This window comes from Sander lucioperca, chromosome 9 (assembly GCF_008315115.2).
Source record: "Sander lucioperca isolate FBNREF2018 chromosome 9, SLUC_FBN_1.2, whole genome shotgun sequence".
NCBI classification, from domain to species: domain Eukaryota; kingdom Metazoa; phylum Chordata; class Actinopteri; order Perciformes; family Percidae; genus Sander; species Sander lucioperca.
Window position 1 is genome coordinate 29,383,372 of NC_050181.1, and position 17,416 is coordinate 29,400,787.

General features: G+C 39.4%; 1 protein-coding gene across 1 annotated transcript in view; it reads right to left on the reverse strand.

The window, feature by feature from the left end:
• Window positions 1-17,416, reverse strand: part of LOC116042337 (prostaglandin D2 receptor 2) — a 53,362-nt gene that overhangs the window by 6,519 nt on the left and 29,427 nt on the right. The gene's annotated exons all lie outside the window — the stretch shown is intronic.

Genomic DNA, 17,416 nt, shown 5'->3' on the forward strand with positions numbered 1-17,416 from the left:
CTCCGGTGTCTAACTGCGTGTCAATCATTGCTCATTCATTCTCCCTTGTGGGGGGAGGGGCTTAGGAGACCGTTCTGGGCTTTACCGGAAAGGGGGGAGGGACTGAGAAGTTGTCGATGTTTTCAAATTCCTGGATCTTCGCAATTACCTACAGCACCTTTAAATTGGTCTATCTCCCACAAATAGTCTATGTCTTTCAAATGATATTAACATTTCTCGTTAACATTGTTTATGACTTTGGAGATATCCTGTATTTTCATCCTCCCCATAAACCACTAAACAATCTACCACAGTGGCATTCAATTCACCACTCAAGACACCTATCGACCGCACTCACCACGGGTATGTCTAGTCGAGTTCAAAGTGAGCAACCGTGATACCACATCACAGTTAGTTTAGGTTTAAAATGTCCTCATACCAGTTCTGAACTGGACTGATATCTGGTAGTATGCACCCCACTACTGGAATGGACTACAGATCAAACTGAAGTCAGAGACACTAGTTCCTTGTTGTGTGTGTGGTCTCTTCTTCACAAATTATAGTTATCTAAAAAAATAATTCTAATCCTGCTCTCAATAGATCTAAACTAGGCCTTTAACGCTGTTGTGCCCTCCCCATATACTACCCAGGGAGAATAAACTTTATATTTTTTTTTACACGATAACCATCTTTATATCCAAAGCGTTTAAGGAGTTGGATATAAACACATATTTTCTTAAGTGCAAGATTTAGTTATGAAGGTGCCTCACTGCTGTGTTAAGAGCATATAGTGTGCTTCTTACACATGGGCGTCAGAATGCTGAAGACCAAACAGAAGCAGAAGTTACCAAACATGAGAGCTGTCACATGGTAAAGAAGCATGTGCCAATCCCTCTTTTACATACCAAACTTCACTGTTTCTAAGAGATATGGGCTCACGTGTGCCCTTTTACCGACTGTGACGATGTAAATGTCTGTGACTCGTCATCACAGAGCAAATACAACCCTCAGCTTTGTACTGTGTTCAAGGTTTATACTGACACCTGCTGGCCCACTGTGGCGTTGACACACTTAATTTTGAGAATTTTGAGAAGCCATCAAAGCTGCCAAATAGTACCTCTGTGCATTGCTATGATACATCTTTTTTAGTCTCTTTTCCTGTGTTGACATTAAACCAATTACAGCTTTTATCATATAATACTTTTAAATACATGACACATACTTATAATAATAATGTTCAGACAGACGGATAGATAGGTAGAAATTATACTCTTTATAGTGTTAAAGACAAAATAAGAGTAAAAAAGACACAATATTTATTGAATAATGAGCAAAAAAACTACACAATAGGTATCAACAATATACAGCTATACTTAAAAACAATAACTTAATTAAGTGGGGAAATAACTTCAATTTCATACTGTACATACAATACATGTGTGAGTTGGACATATTGCAAGGAGTGCAAAATGAAATGCAAATTGTACTGTAAAGTTATTGTGCAGTTATGGTTCAGATAATATAAAGATGTTGAAAGGTTTATGCAGGGGCAGAGTTTTAGAAGAGATAGTTAGTACATGCACAAATCATCATGAGGGCTATAGTTTTTCAGATACCCCTACCTCAGGTAGAACAAAACAAGACCATGTTTTTATCTTATTTTTGATATATCCCCTTTATGAAATATATGGTTGTAATATAACATCACGTAAAGTGCTGAAATTGATCAATATATTGACTTACCCACTAACCCTAACCCCGTATACGGAAAAAGTGCAGAATAAAACCACCCATGTAATTTTTCCAACACGGTCTCACGGCAGTTCGTGAAATGGTCACGTAATTTTTAATCTATTGATTCGTGTATATGGACACACGTTTTTTTCGTGGTGGTCAGTACGTAATGGGAAGCATCTATACAGAGGTTGGGTTGGGGTCAACAATGGGACGGGGAACAACAAAGGGATGGTTGGGATTAGGAAAAGAAGAACGGGAAAAGGAAACGTCACACGCGGGACACGATCCCCAGTATCCTGGGTGAAAGTCCTGTGTTGTTTGACCCATCCACCACCCAAACCAACCTCCCTTAGTGGAATTTTGGCATTTCATACTACTCGCTACCGTAGTCGTGCTGTGATCTCGAAAGATGCTTCCCATTGAAATACATTAGTTTAAAAAACGTGCTGACCACCACGAAAAAAACGACATAAACGTGTCCATGTACACAAATCAATAGATTAAATAACGTGACCATTTCACGAACTGCCGTGAGACTGGGTTGGATTTTTCACCTATTGCTTGGATTTGGTCTCATCAGTATTCAGATTCAGAAAGTGAGAGGCCATCCAGTCTTTGATGGCAGCGAGACTAAATGAGACATGGGTGTAATCAGCATAACAATGGTTGGACACAGCGTTAAAGTGACAAACAACATGGCCAAGGGGTAGCAGATACAAACTGAATGGAGCCAAGTCAGACACGTCAGATGAAAACCATTTAAAGCAGTTCCACCTACTGAACCCAGTCCCAGAATTTGCTCTTAAAAGAATGATAATGTTAAGTTTTCCAGTCCATACTCAGTCATGTCATTTGTTTGCAAGGTTGTTTCCGTAGTGCAGTTCTTTAGAAGGCCAGACTGAAAATTGAGGGTTCAAAGAGTTCTCATGAGTTTTTGGAAATTTCTATCTGAGCTTTTAATTTGTTTCTCGTATCAAGGGATATGCTTCTTTTTCGGTTGTTACATTACATTTACTAGCAAACACAAAGCTCAATCCATTTCATGAAGTCGAGGGTGAGGCCTAAGCCTTGGCCGGGACGACATACAGTAGCTAGTTCATTAGGGAAGGTCTGATAGTCTGATCTCTTATGCCATAAATGAGAGAACTCAGACATCTATGGAAAATGAAAATACACACATATAAAACATTCTGTGCATGCACAGGTACTTTCCTTGTGACAATTATCAAAAGAGTTATGAGGAGAGACTGAGGCCCAGCTGCACCAGATGCAGCAGCATAGTGTTACGAGCTAAAGTTTTGTCTTCAGGCTCTCCAGGTCCTCAAATTGAACATCTAACAGTAAAATAATTCGTATACACAGTTTTAAACCAACAAATTTTTCTTTTCAGATATTGGAGATCAAAGTCAACGCAGTGTCCATGGCTCTGCAAAATAGTCTTGTTTAGGAACTTGCTTAGCGGAACATTTGCACCCCACAAAAGAAAACGCCACCTAAAATATTAAATGAAGTTAACTGTTCACATAATACAGTAATGTTAGCTGGATACATGGTTAAAAGTAATTAGCTCTGAGAAGTAGCCTGACAAGCCAGACCCACATCAAGATGTTGGGTCTGGGAACTCACCATTGGCAAGGCTCAATCCGAGGGGCGGAATAAGCGGTTGTCTTTCAAATTCCCTCTGCACTCATAACCAACCAGAGCAACACTAGTTGATAGATTAAACGTATCCAGTCGGCAAAACTCCGAACACATCTTCCTTTTTTAAGAATGACTTCAGTGCCGTTCTTTGTTCTTTTCTAAAAGAAAAGCTTAACTCTAAGTCTCCAGAGTCGCGGCCAAAGCCGATTCGAAAGGCCGCTGTTCGCCAGCAGCAGCAGACACGCGGAACCGTCGTAACTCTGCCCACTGACTCTATACACGATGTGATTGGCCCAGCGATAGTTTGGCTTTTCCAGCTCGCAAGCCAACGGAGAGTTGCTAGACCCCCTGGCTGCAAATTACATTTGCTGCCGATAGGGTGCGTCTAGATTTCTAGGGTGCGTCTAGATTTCTAGGCTATCTTAGAAGTGTATCGTCCCAATAAGAAAGTAAATGCCGAACGAACCAAGCAGGCCTGCCTTGTTGCATGATCCAAATGTTCTTTAATACTTGCCATTTTCAGCCTGTAACATTGCTCAGAGGTTCTGCTTAATACTGCTTGGTGCGACGGGAGTTTAAAGTTTAACTCAAAGAAAGCAGAATGTGAGGGACATCTAGTGAAACTTTCGCCAGAACTTTCCCGTAAATGAACCGTCTTCGATATAGACTACTTTGAACTTAACTTTCTTTTTTTAACTTTGCCATAGTTTGTCTCCATGACGATTCCTGATTAACTCCCACAGGAATCATAAAGCATGGCAACATTTACTGAAAACATTAACGAGTAAGGTTTTGAATATTTAATGTCTCTAAATGAGTTATCAGGAGACTAGGTCAGATGGGATGGGTTTCTATCCGTGACTCATTAATGTTCAGCAGCTGAAAAACAACATTGCCAAAACAATATTGACATTCAAGATTTAGCAAAAAGCACCTGACAATTAAGGAAACATGTCCGAAAACATAAACAGTGACTCTTCATTTTAAAAACGTTATTGGCAGACATTAAATTAGCTATGGACCCCTTAATAAAAAAAAGGGTATTTTGCATTTTAAGATATTATTCAAAGCATATTTTTCCATTGATTAAAGTAGAGAGTTTTCTTTGAGCCAGTATCTGTTGACCAGAGGATCTGCAGCATAAGACATTTCAGCACTCAGCTGTAGACATTCAGTGAGAATAGTAGAGCTAATAGGGCAGGGGTAAATGTTTAGGTAGGAATACATTGCATATTTTTTTAAGTGTGCATTTATCATCATCATTTATCAAAATCAAATGTAAAAAAAAGCAATAATACAAAGAAGTCAATCTTGTTCAAAAATCAAGTTTATTAACTGCTTAAACCCTAACTAGAACTCCGCTTCAACAATTATAATCTAGGATAAAGATGGAAAAAAAAAAAATCACATATTCAGTTTAAGTTTAGTTTATTTATGGAAGGGGACAGCGCAATTTAATAAAACACATGATTTCCCATGGGTTAAAAAAGCCAGAATTAGCCAAAAGGCTATTTTTCATCTGTAGTCCCCTGCCTCCGGTGTCTAACTGCGTGTCAATCATTGCTCATTCATTCTCCCTTGTGGGGGGAGGGGCTTAGGAGACCGTTCTGGGCTTTACCGGAAAGGGGGGAGGGACTGAGAAGTTGTCGATGTTTTCAAATTCCTGGATCTTCGCAATTACCTACAGCACCTTTAAATTGGTCTATCTCCCACAAATAGTCTATGTCTTTCAAATGATATTAACATTTCTCGTTAACATTGTTTATGACTTTGGAGATATCCTGTATTTTCATCCTCCCCATAAACCACTAAACAATCTACCACAGTGGCATTCAATTCACCACTCAAGACACCTATCGACCGCACTCACCACGGGTATGTCTAGTCGAGTTCAAAGTGAGCAACCGTGATACCACATCACAGTTAGTTTAGGTTTAAAATGTCCTCATACCAGTTCTGAACTGGACTGATATCTGGTAGTATGCACCCCACTACTGGAATGGACTACAGATCAAACTGAAGTCAGAGACACTAGTTCCTTGTTGTGTGTGTGGTCTCTTCTTCACAAATTATAGTTATCTAAAAAAATAATTCTAATCCTGCTCTCAATAGATCTAAACTAGGCCTTTAACGCTGTTGTGCCCTCCCCATATACTACCCAGGGAGAATAAACTTTATATTTTTTTTTACACGATAACCATCTTTATATCCAAAGCGTTTAAGGAGTTGGATATAAACACATATTTTCTTAAGTGCAAGATTTAGTTATGAAGGTGCCTCACTGCTGTGTTAAGAGCATATAGTGTGCTTCTTACACATGGGCGTCAGAATGCTGAAGACCAAACAGAAGCAGAAGTTACCAAACATGAGAGCTGTCACATGGTAAAGAAGCATGTGCCAATCCCTCTTTTACATACCAAACTTCACTGTTTCTAAGAGATATGGGCTCACGTGTGCCCTTTTACCGACTGTGACGATGTAAATGTCTGTGACTCGTCATCACAGAGCAAATACAACCCTCAGCTTTGTACTGTGTTCAAGGTTTATACTGACACCTGCTGGCCCACTGTGGCGTTGACACACTTAATTTTGAGAATTTTGAGAAGCCATCAAAGCTGCCAAATAGTACCTCTGTGCATTGCTATGATACATCTTTTTTAGTCTCTTTTCCTGTGTTGACATTAAACCAATTACAGCTTTTATCATATAATACTTTTAAATACATGACACATACTTATAATAATAATGTTCAGACAGACGGATAGATAGGTAGAAATTATACTCTTTATAGTGTTAAAGACAAAATAAGAGTAAAAAAGACACAATATTTATTGAATAATGAGCAAAAAAACTACACAATAGGTATCAACAATATACAGCTATACTTAAAAACAATAACTTAATTAAGTGGGGAAATAACTTCAATTTCATACTGTACATACAATACATGTGTGAGTTGGACATATTGCAAGGAGTGCAAAATGAAATGCAAATTGTACTGTAAAGTTATTGTGCAGTTATGGTTCAGATAATATAAAGATGTTGAAAGGTTTATGCAGGGGCAGAGTTTTAGAAGAGATAGTTAGTACATGCACAAATCATCATGAGGGCTATAGTTTTTCAGATACCCCTACCTCAGGTAGAACAAAACAAGACCATGTTTTTATCTTATTTTTGATATATCCCCTTTATGAAATATATGGTTGTAATATAACATCACGTAAAGTGCTGAAATTGATCAATATATTGACTTACCCACTAACCCTAACCCCGTATACGGAAAAAGTGCAGAATAAAACCACCCATGTAATTTTTCCAACACGGTCTCACGGCAGTTCGTGAAATGGTCACGTAATTTTTAATCTATTGATTCGTGTATATGGACACACGTTTTTTTCGTGGTGGTCAGTACGTAATGGGAAGCATCTATACAGAGGTTGGGTTGGGGTCAACAATGGGACGGGGAACAACAAAGGGATGGTTGGGATTAGGAAAAGAAGAACGGGAAAAGGAAACGTCACACGCGGGACACGATCCCCAGTATCCTGGGTGAAAGTCCTGTGTTGTTTGACCCATCCACCACCCAAACCAACCTCCCTTAGTGGAATTTTGGCATTTCATACTACTCGCTACCGTAGTCGTGCTGTGATCTCGAAAGATGCTTCCCATTGAAATACATTAGTTTAAAAAACGTGCTGACCACCACGAAAAAAACGACATAAACGTGTCCATGTACACAAATCAATAGATTAAATAACGTGACCATTTCACGAACTGCCGTGAGACTGGGTTGGATTTTTCACCTATTGCTTGGATTTGGTCTCATCAGTATTCAGATTCAGAAAGTGAGAGGCCATCCAGTCTTTGATGGCAGCGAGACTAAATGAGACATGGGTGTAATCAGCATAACAATGGTTGGACACAGCGTTAAAGTGACAAACAACATGGCCAAGGGGTAGCAGATACAAACTGAATGGAGCCAAGTCAGACACGTCAGATGAAAACCATTTAAAGCAGTTCCACCTACTGAACCCAGTCCCAGAATTTGCTCTTAAAAGAATGATAATGTTAAGTTTTCCAGTCCATACTCAGTCATGTCATTTGTTTGCAAGGTTGTTTCCGTAGTGCAGTTCTTTAGAAGGCCAGACTGAAAATTGAGGGTTCAAAGAGTTCTCATGAGTTTTTGGAAATTTCTATCTGAGCTTTTAATTTGTTTCTCGTATCAAGGGATATGCTTCTTTTTCGGTTGTTACATTACATTTACTAGCAAACACAAAGCTCAATCCATTTCATGAAGTCGAGGGTGAGGCCTAAGCCTTGGCCGGGACGACATACAGTAGCTAGTTCATTAGGGAAGGTCTGATAGTCTGATCTCTTATGCCATAAATGAGAGAACTCAGACATCTATGGAAAATGAAAATACACACATATAAAACATTCTGTGCATGCACAGGTACTTTCCTTGTGACAATTATCAAAAGAGTTATGAGGAGAGACTGAGGCCCAGCTGCACCAGATGCAGCAGCATAGTGTTACGAGCTAAAGTTTTGTCTTCAGGCTCTCCAGGTCCTCAAATTGAACATCTAACAGTAAAATAATTCGTATACACAGTTTTAAACCAACAAATTTTTCTTTTCAGATATTGGAGATCAAAGTCAACGCAGTGTCCATGGCTCTGCAAAATAGTCTTGTTTAGGAACTTGCTTAGCGGAACATTTGCACCCCACAAAAGAAAACGCCACCTAAAATATTAAATGAAGTTAACTGTTCACATAATACAGTAATGTTAGCTGGATACATGGTTAAAAGTAATTAGCTCTGAGAAGTAGCCTGACAAGCCAGACCCACATCAAGATGTTGGGTCTGGGAACTCACCATTGGCAAGGCTCAATCCGAGGGGCGGAATAAGCGGTTGTCTTTCAAATTCCCTCTGCACTCATAACCAACCAGAGCAACACTAGTTGATAGATTAAACGTATCCAGTCGGCAAAACTCCGAACACATCTTCCTTTTTTAAGAATGACTTCAGTGCCGTTCTTTGTTCTTTTCTAAAAGAAAAGCTTAACTCTAAGTCTCCAGAGTCGCGGCCAAAGCCGATTCGAAAGGCCGCTGTTCGCCAGCAGCAGCAGACACGCGGAACCGTCGTAACTCTGCCCACTGACTCTATACACGATGTGATTGGCCCGGCGATAGTTTGGCTTTTCCAGCTCGCAAGCCAACGGAGAGTTGCTAGACCCCCTGGCTGCAAATTACATTTGCTGCCGATAGGGTGCGTCTAGATTTCTAGGGTGCGTCTAGATTTCTAGGCTATCTTAGAAGTGTATCGTCCCAATAAGAAAGTAAATGCCGAACGAACCAAGCAGGCCTGCCTTGTTGCATGATCCAAATGTTCTTTAATACTTGCCATTTTCAGCCTGTAACATTGCTCAGAGGTTCTGCTTAATACTGCTTGGTGCGACGGGAGTTTAAAGTTTAACTCAAAGAAAGCAGAATGTGAGGGACATCTAGTGAAACTTTCGCCAGAACTTTCCCGTAAATGAACCGTCTTCGATATAGACTACTTTGAACTTAACTTTCTTTTTTTAACTTTGCCATAGTTTGTCTCCATGACGATTCCTGATTAACTCCCACAGGAATCATAAAGCATGGCAACATTTACTGAAAACATTAACGAGTAAGGTTTTGAATATTTAATGTCTCTAAATGAGTTATCAGGAGACTAGGTCAGATGGGATGGGTTTCTATCCGTGACTCATTAATGTTCAGCAGCTGAAAAACAACATTGCCAAAACAATATTGACATTCAAGATTTAGCAAAAAGCACCTGACAATTAAGGAAACATGTCCGAAAACATAAACAGTGACTCTTCATTTTAAAAACGTTATTGGCAGACATTAAATTAGCTATGGACCCCTTAATAAAAAAAAGGGTATTTTGCATTTTAAGATATTATTCAAAGCATATTTTTCCATTGATTAAAGTAGAGAGTTTTCTTTGAGCCAGTATCTGTTGACCAGAGGATCTGCAGCATAAGACATTTCAGCACTCAGCTGTAGACATTCAGTGAGAATAGTAGAGCTAATAGGGCAGGGGTAAATGTTTAGGTAGGAATACATTGCATATTTTTTTAAGTGTGCATTTATCATCATCATTTATCAAAATCAAATGTAAAAAAAAGCAATAATACAAAGAAGTCAATCTTGTCTTGATCTAGAAAGGTCAGTGGTGCAGATTTAGATTTCATTGAAGAAACAAGACAAGGCCGAATAATTCTGTGAGGAAGTCATACTTTTGTGCACTACTTGTTTTGTGGTTCTGAAATTGAGACTGGAGTGGTCACACTTCCAATGCACTTTCTGAAAAGCATGATATTAAGCTACAACAAATAGATAATTAAATTAACGTGGGGCACCTGGATAGCTCAGTTGGTAGAGCGGGCGCCCACATATAGAGGCTTACTCATCGACGCAGCGGGCCCAGGTTCAATTCTGACCTGCGGCCCTTTGCTGCATGTCATTCCCCCCTCTCTCTCCCGTTTCATGTCTTCAGCTGTCAAATAAAGACCTAAAAATGGCCAAAAAAATCAATCAATTGCGGGGTTTTCCTTAATGAAGGGATACAAAATTTACAAGCAAAATTATTTCATTTATTTGATAAACACCAAAAAAGTCTGCTCAGTCTGTTCAGACAAAAAAATATTACTGCCCCAGCAGCCAACAAATTTCGTTGTACACGATACAATGTCAACAAAAAACTTTAGTTGTAAGCAGGTCCCCTTGTTGCTATGAGCTCAGCCAGCGGTCCACAGCAGATGCACACTATTATTCCACTCCTTATCGCGAATATGACGATATTCCGAATTTGATACAGGTCATGTAAACAGCATATTCCGTTTGGATATTCTGAATAAGGCCTTTTTCAGAATTTAACATTTTCCGATTAAGACGTTTGATATGCCAGTATTATTCGGGTTTTAGAGGCATTCTTTGGACATGTATACAGCGCATCCATAATATGTGACTCAATCGGGATTTTTACTACTAAACTTACTTATTTGTGACAGTTTATGGCCTCTTGCCTGTTTACGGCTTACAGTCAGCTCTGTGCGTTGCTATGGTTGTTGTACACAAACCAACTAACCAACAGTTTGCAAGGCTGCGGTAGAGATGCATGCCATAAGGAAAAAGAAGGAGAAACTCAGCTCCTTTTAAACATTATGAAAAACTTGGATATTAACATGTTTTTGGATATGCGCAAACATCTGTTGTAGAAATTGTAATACTTAGGTGAGATCTTCGTCAACGACGTCTAAGAGTTTTATTTCTTGCAAGAAAGGTTCAGTACATCACAGAAGAGTCTAAAAGAATGAACAGAGGAACTTGAAAGCATAAGGTACTTATGTATTTCTGTTGCTGGGCAGAAAAAAGCCAGGTTGTGACCGAATTGAAAAGGCCAAAGAAAGGTTAGTGGGAGACTGGTTGGAATCAGCTTTGCGGTTATCATATAGGAACAAACAACTCATGGTGTGAGCAGGGTCAAAAGGGCATGCATACTTCAGAACATTCTGTCTGAAACATTTGTATAAAAAGTAGAAACTGCAGATTCAGAAGAAAGACTAAGCACCAGTATAACTAAAAAATATTATATTATATTATTAGTGGAATATTTCCTTTCATTAGCCATGTAAACAGCTCAGTCGGATTATTGTCTTTTTTGGAATAAGGGCAAAAACCGGAATATTATGTACATGTAAACATAGTCACTGAAGATTGAAATCTTGAAAATTCCTCCATTTACTTTGGACCTCTTTAACTTACTTGCCATACTTTTTGTCTACAAAAGGTACTCATGCCCTGTCCATTAAACATTGTTGATAAACACCCACAGGAGGCATTCATTATATCAACATTTAATGAACACATTATAATGAGTGAATGTGACTTAATGACTTATCAGGGGATTAGGTCAGCTGTGGGGATTTCTCTCTTTGTGATACCATAGAGTATTTCACCAAACGAAAAACAATATGTCCAACAACAACAACACACCTCATTATTTTAAAAAGGTTAGCAGAAGTCTAACTTTTACTGACTTGCATTTGCTGCTCTTTTCTGTTTTCTTTTGGGCCTCAGATGTTAAAACATATTTTGTTTGTTTGAGTTTATTTTGAATTGGTGCAGCATAGTATCGCGATATTTTCCGTAACAATACTGTATCCATACACGGACGCCAAGTATCGATCTTTTATTATATAAATTGCAACCCTTTGGTAATAGAATAATATCAATTGCTTGTTCAGTCCACAAGATGGAGAATTGAATTGAGATGAACAAACCAGAGAATTCTTTTATTTCAGATAAAACAGATGTTGACAAAGTTTCTCTTTATGTACATAATTTGAAGTTGGAAAAAAAGGTAATGAATTGCAATATATCGCAGAATATCGCAATATGTTTAAAACCGCAATATCCTATCATGACATAAGTATCGTGATAATATCGTGTTGTGGGGCCTCTGGTGATTCCCACCCCCCCAATCAAACAACCATGCCTTAAAACACAATTCTTTTTACAACTTAATGGTTTTTTTAATAACTCTTAATAACTCGTAAAGCTTTTCCCAAAATCCAAGTGTCCAACACTCACTCTCTGTAGACCTGAAAGGTGTATTGCTGTAAAAGATTTGTAGTTTGCTCTGACTATAGTCAGCTTGGATTCGCAGAGGTTACAGTGGATTCCAAAGGCAGGGACATAAAAAAAATGAGTCAAAGCATTCATGGAAATTTCTCAAAATACTCCTGTTGCAGATCATCCTTCTCTAATGGGATTCCGTCATTATATTTAGGAATGAGTTTGGAGAACTTGTTACTTATTAGGGCCCGAGCAACAGAGGAACTGAGACTGAGCCTAAGCACAAGCCTCTTGTCCATGACTACATCCTGGTAAATGGTGTTTTTCCATTAGCACTTTTAGTTGCACAGAGTCAAACCATGGCGTGGTAATTTGTGTCCTTTACCGGGGTTCCTCTGCATAGTGGAATTTTTACCGCATCCAAAGCAGTTAAGCCAGCTTTAGGTCAAATGATAACATCAAACTACACCGCAGTCACGTGTTTAAAACAGGCACCGTGAGGCAGTATATAAGAAAAACGGTCATATATGTTGTTTTGGGAGTCATTGAAAATCAACCTATTCTGTTGTTTAGGGGAGCATGTGTTTGGTTAGATTCCTGCTGATGAAAACCCAACCCAATTTCTGGATTTTGCTGATTTATAATGAAAGCTTTCAAGTAACAAAGGGACTTTCATTGTGAAGAATTTATAGGAAATCTTACAAAAACTTTGAACAAAAACTAATACACAACAATTCGTATATATCTTACAATATTATGGCAACCAACAGTGAAGTTTAGCTGACCTGTCATGTGACAGTTAAGTGAAGCGCCCGTTTCAGTTAACTTTAGCCGACAAAAGGCAACTGTGAGTCGGGTACTGGTCACCCTGAGATGACGGTCGTGCAGAGATGGGGACTCGAGTCTGAGACTCGGACTCGAGTCGCACTTAAGTCGCACAAACAGCTGACTTCAGACTTGACTTGCGACTCGACCCAAAAGACTTCAGACTTGACTCGGACTCGAGCTTCGAGACTCGTCAACAACCTGTTTTCATACAATTATTGCTTTTTAAATCTAAATGTATTAATGTATTTCTATTTTCTTTTATTGGTGCATATACGGGGAAACGTATGACGAGCTGTATGTCCCCCTGCCCTTTGCCATAATGTGCAACGTAACGCATGCGCCTAACAAATGCTGTGTCGGGTGGGCAAACTCAGGTGATGCGTAATTGATCCCGTGGATGATTTGTAAGCTGTTAAGTGAACAAGGTGTACCCGGTCCACCAAACACTGGGCCGTCTTGACTGTCTTAATTCTGCACATATTTCTGTTACTGTAGCCTTATTTACTATTTCATTATTTCATCCATGCGTGGCGCAGCGGATCCGTGCGCACTGTCACCTGCCGTGGAGCCGCTGGCCTCACTAACCTCTCCTCCTCTGAGTCGGGTCTCCCTCGCGCTGGACTCAGTTTCACTGAGCGTACTAACACTTAGAAAATAAGTTCAAACTGCTTATTGTGCATAATTTGGACTGGACTGAGATGCATGTTGTTCTGTAACTGGTGTGGCGCTGCCACTTTTCTCTTGATTTCCACTTCGACATTTTTTTGAGTGAAAGAGACATTACATTTAGCACATATCATCACAGGTAACAAGCTAACCATTGCAAGTGCTGGGAACATGCAAATTGTATTTTTATAGTTGTATCCATATGATGTGACAGCTACAGGACATGCTTTGAATTCATAAGATGTAACAATACAGTGTTAGGGACAGATCAGATGGCCAGAGACTTGAGACTTGACTTGGACTCATGGCAAAAGACTTGAGACTTGACTTGAACTTGCCCCTCAAAGACTTGAGACTTGACTTGGACTTGCAAAAAATGACTTGTGAACATCTCTGCGGTCGTGACAGTTAAGTTAATCTACAAAAAGGTGACTGTAATGCGGCGACGTGACAGTTAGGCATCAAAACGACTAGTTAGAATTAGAAAGAAGTTTGTAGTTTGTGTCCTCCCAGTACTTTTGGGATATGAACACCCATTTCCAGGGTAAAAGTCTTGTGTTTTCTCCCTTAACTTCTTCCGGGACACGTAAAACACAATGCACATATAAATGCACAGCGATTTGTATTTGTAAATGTGTATCTGTGTCTGTGCCTCTAACTTGTAACTAATAAAACATTGCACAAATAAATGCTGAGCAATTTGTATCTGTAATCTGTAATTGTATGTGTATTTGTGTCTCTAATTTGTAACTTGGACTTTGATACAAATCGGTTGAGAGTCAAAATTACATTACATGTCATTTAGCTGACGCTTTTATCCAAAGCGACTTACAATTAAGTGCTTTCAACCCTGAAGGTTCAAACTCCAAACAACAAGTAGTAAGTGCAAGTACATTAGCTTTAAATAAGCAAAGCTACAAAGAGCTATATGAAAGTGCAGGTTCAAGATTCTTTTTTTTAATGCTTATCCGAGGTGTAGTCGGAAGAGAGTTTTTAGCCTTCTGCGGAAGATGCATAGGCTTTCGGCCATCCTCATGTCAATAGGGAGCTCATTCCACCATTTAGGAGCTAGGACAGCAAACAGTCGGGATTTCGTTGAGTGATTAGTTCTCCCTCGCTGTGAGGGGGCAACAAGCAGGTTGGCTGATGCAGAGCGGAGTGGGCGGGTTGGGGTATAAGGTTTGACCATGTCCTGGATGCATGCTGGGGCTGATCCGTTCGTGGCCCTGTATGCAAGTACTGGTGTCTTGAAGCGGATGTGGGCAGCAATTGGTAACCAGTGTAGAGAGCGGAGGAGCGACGTAGTGTGAGAGAACTTGGGGAGGTTGAAGACAAGTCGAGCTGCTGCGTTCTGAATGAGCTGCAGGGGTCGGACGGCACATACAGACAGGCCAATCAGCAGGGAGTTGCAGTAGCTTGTTGTCCCCAGAGTCAGAACTAAACAGGGGGAAGCAGCGTTTAGTTTCTATGCTCCACATATCTGGAACAAACTCCCAGAAAACTGCAGGTCTGCCGCAACTCTCAGTTCTTTTAAATCAAGGCTGAAGACCTATCTATTTGATGTTGCCTTTCTTTAAATAACTGTTCATTTGTTATATTACAAGTGACATTCTCTTGCAGAAACGGGCATATACCTGATTAATTCTCTGACACAGCATGGCAAGGGAATAACAGAAGAGTCAGACGTCGGGCTGATCAAGAGTTAGAAGAAGAAAACTAACTAAAATTAGGCAGAAGGCCTAAATACAAATAGACTAACATACTCCAAGGGGGTCCCTGTCTATTTAGAGACAGACTGCAGAAGGAAATAAGATAGTTTAAGAAAAAGTTATTGACTACTGAAAGGTTTTTGTCTGCAGGGCTGTACCGGGTTTTTACAAGGTTTGCCGAAAAAAGAACCGAGCCTTGTGGTGACGATCACATTGTAAGAAAAAAGTATACTAGCTTCTGTTATTATGAGTAATGAAAGCTCAAAGCCGTGCGAAGCATCTGGGCCCATTGTGGGTGAGATGGTTGGAAAAATATGGACCTGACTGCTTGAGATGTTTGTCATATTGGTAAAAATGGATTTATGATTACAAGTGACATTCTCTTGCAGAAACGGGCATATATCTGATTAATTCTCTGACACAGCATGGCAAGGGAATAACAGAAGAGTCAGACGTCGGGCTGATCAAGAGTTAGAAGAAGAAAACTAACTAAAATTAGGCAGAAGGCCTAAATACAAATAGACTAACATACTCCAAGGGGGTCCCTGTCTATTTAGAGACAGACTGCAGAAGGAAATAAGATAGTTTAGGAAAAAGTTCTTGACTACTGAAAGGTTTTTGTCTGCAGGGCTGTACCGGGTTTTTACAAGGTTTGCCGAAAAAAGAACCGAGCCTTGTGGTGACGATCACATTGTAAGGAAAAAGTATACTAGCTTCTGTTCTGTTAATATGAGTAATGAAAGCTCAAAGCCATGCGAAGCATCTGGGCCCATTGTGGGTGAGATGGTTGGAAAAATATGGACCAGACTGCTTGAGATGTTTGTCATATTGGTAAAAATGGAACACTAAGTACAAACAAAGACTGAAGTTGCATTGTTGACACTGTATAACAATCTATATAAGCATATAAAGAGAAATTCCTATTTTATCTGCTTTTATATATTTAACTGTTTTAATTGCTCTTTAATGTTTCATTTCTTATACTGCACTGTAACTTTTATCCTTGTATTTTATCTGTTTTAAATTTTTTATTCTGTTTTCATGTAAAGCACTTTGAATTGCCCTGTTGATTCTTGTATTTTATCTGTTTTAAATGTTTTAATCTGTTTTCATGTAAAGCACTTTGAATTGCCCTGTTGATTCTTGTATTTTATCTGTTTTAAATGTTTTAATCTGTTTTCATGTAAAGCACTTTGAATTGCCTTGTTGCTGAAATGTGCTATACAAATAAAGCTGCCTTGCCTTGCCTAGTGTAGACGTGAGATGACTAGAGCCTGAACCAGAACCTGAGCCACCTTCTGCGTTAGAAGGGGACGTATCCTTCTGATGTTATGCAGCATGTATCTACACGATCAGGTAGTTGCAGCAATGTTGGCAGTGAAGGAGAGTTGGTCGTCAAGTGTAACACCCAGGTTTATAGCTGTCTGGGTGGGGGCTACAACAGAGTTGTCAATTGTTATAGTCAGGTCTTGGGTAGAAGAGCCCTTCCCTGGAAGGAAAAGGAGCTCAGTCTTGTCGAGGTTGAGTTTCAGATGGTGTGTGGACATCCAAGAAGAAATGTCAGTCAAACAGGCCGAGATATGTGCTGCTATTTGAGTTTCAGACTCCGGAAAGGAGAGAATTAGTTGCGTGTCATCTGCGTAGCTGTGGTAAGAAAAGCCGTGCGACTGAATGACAGACCCGAGAGAGTTGGTGTACAGAGAAAAGAGGAGGGGACCCAGGACTGAATCAACACAAAGAGGGAGAGATTTAAAAAAACATATATTTCCATTGAAAAATGCTAAGTCGATTTACAAATGATGATATACGATTTACAACTTAGAGGAACATGTACGACACAGATTTACAGATACAAATCATTTGCTAATATTTAATGAATGCTGCCAATCTCATTAGGGTTTTTTATGTATGTTTTTGTTTAGTCTGACCATATTTTTGTTTAGTCTGACCATCATTGATTCATGTATAAATCAAATCACTCTTACATTTCTACTGTCTTTTTTATATTATTAGTATATGTGTATATGTGCAAATAATTAAGTAAACCTTTTGGATAGATGCTGTTGTCATGGCCATTAGGGAACAACTGATGACAAGAACCAGAGGCGTGGAATATGATAGAAAGGGAGTTACACCAACTGAACTGGGTGTGAGGACGGAGCTCATAAACAAACCGTGCAGACAGTCTGCATTGAAACAGACACAGCCTCTAACTCTCCAACTGT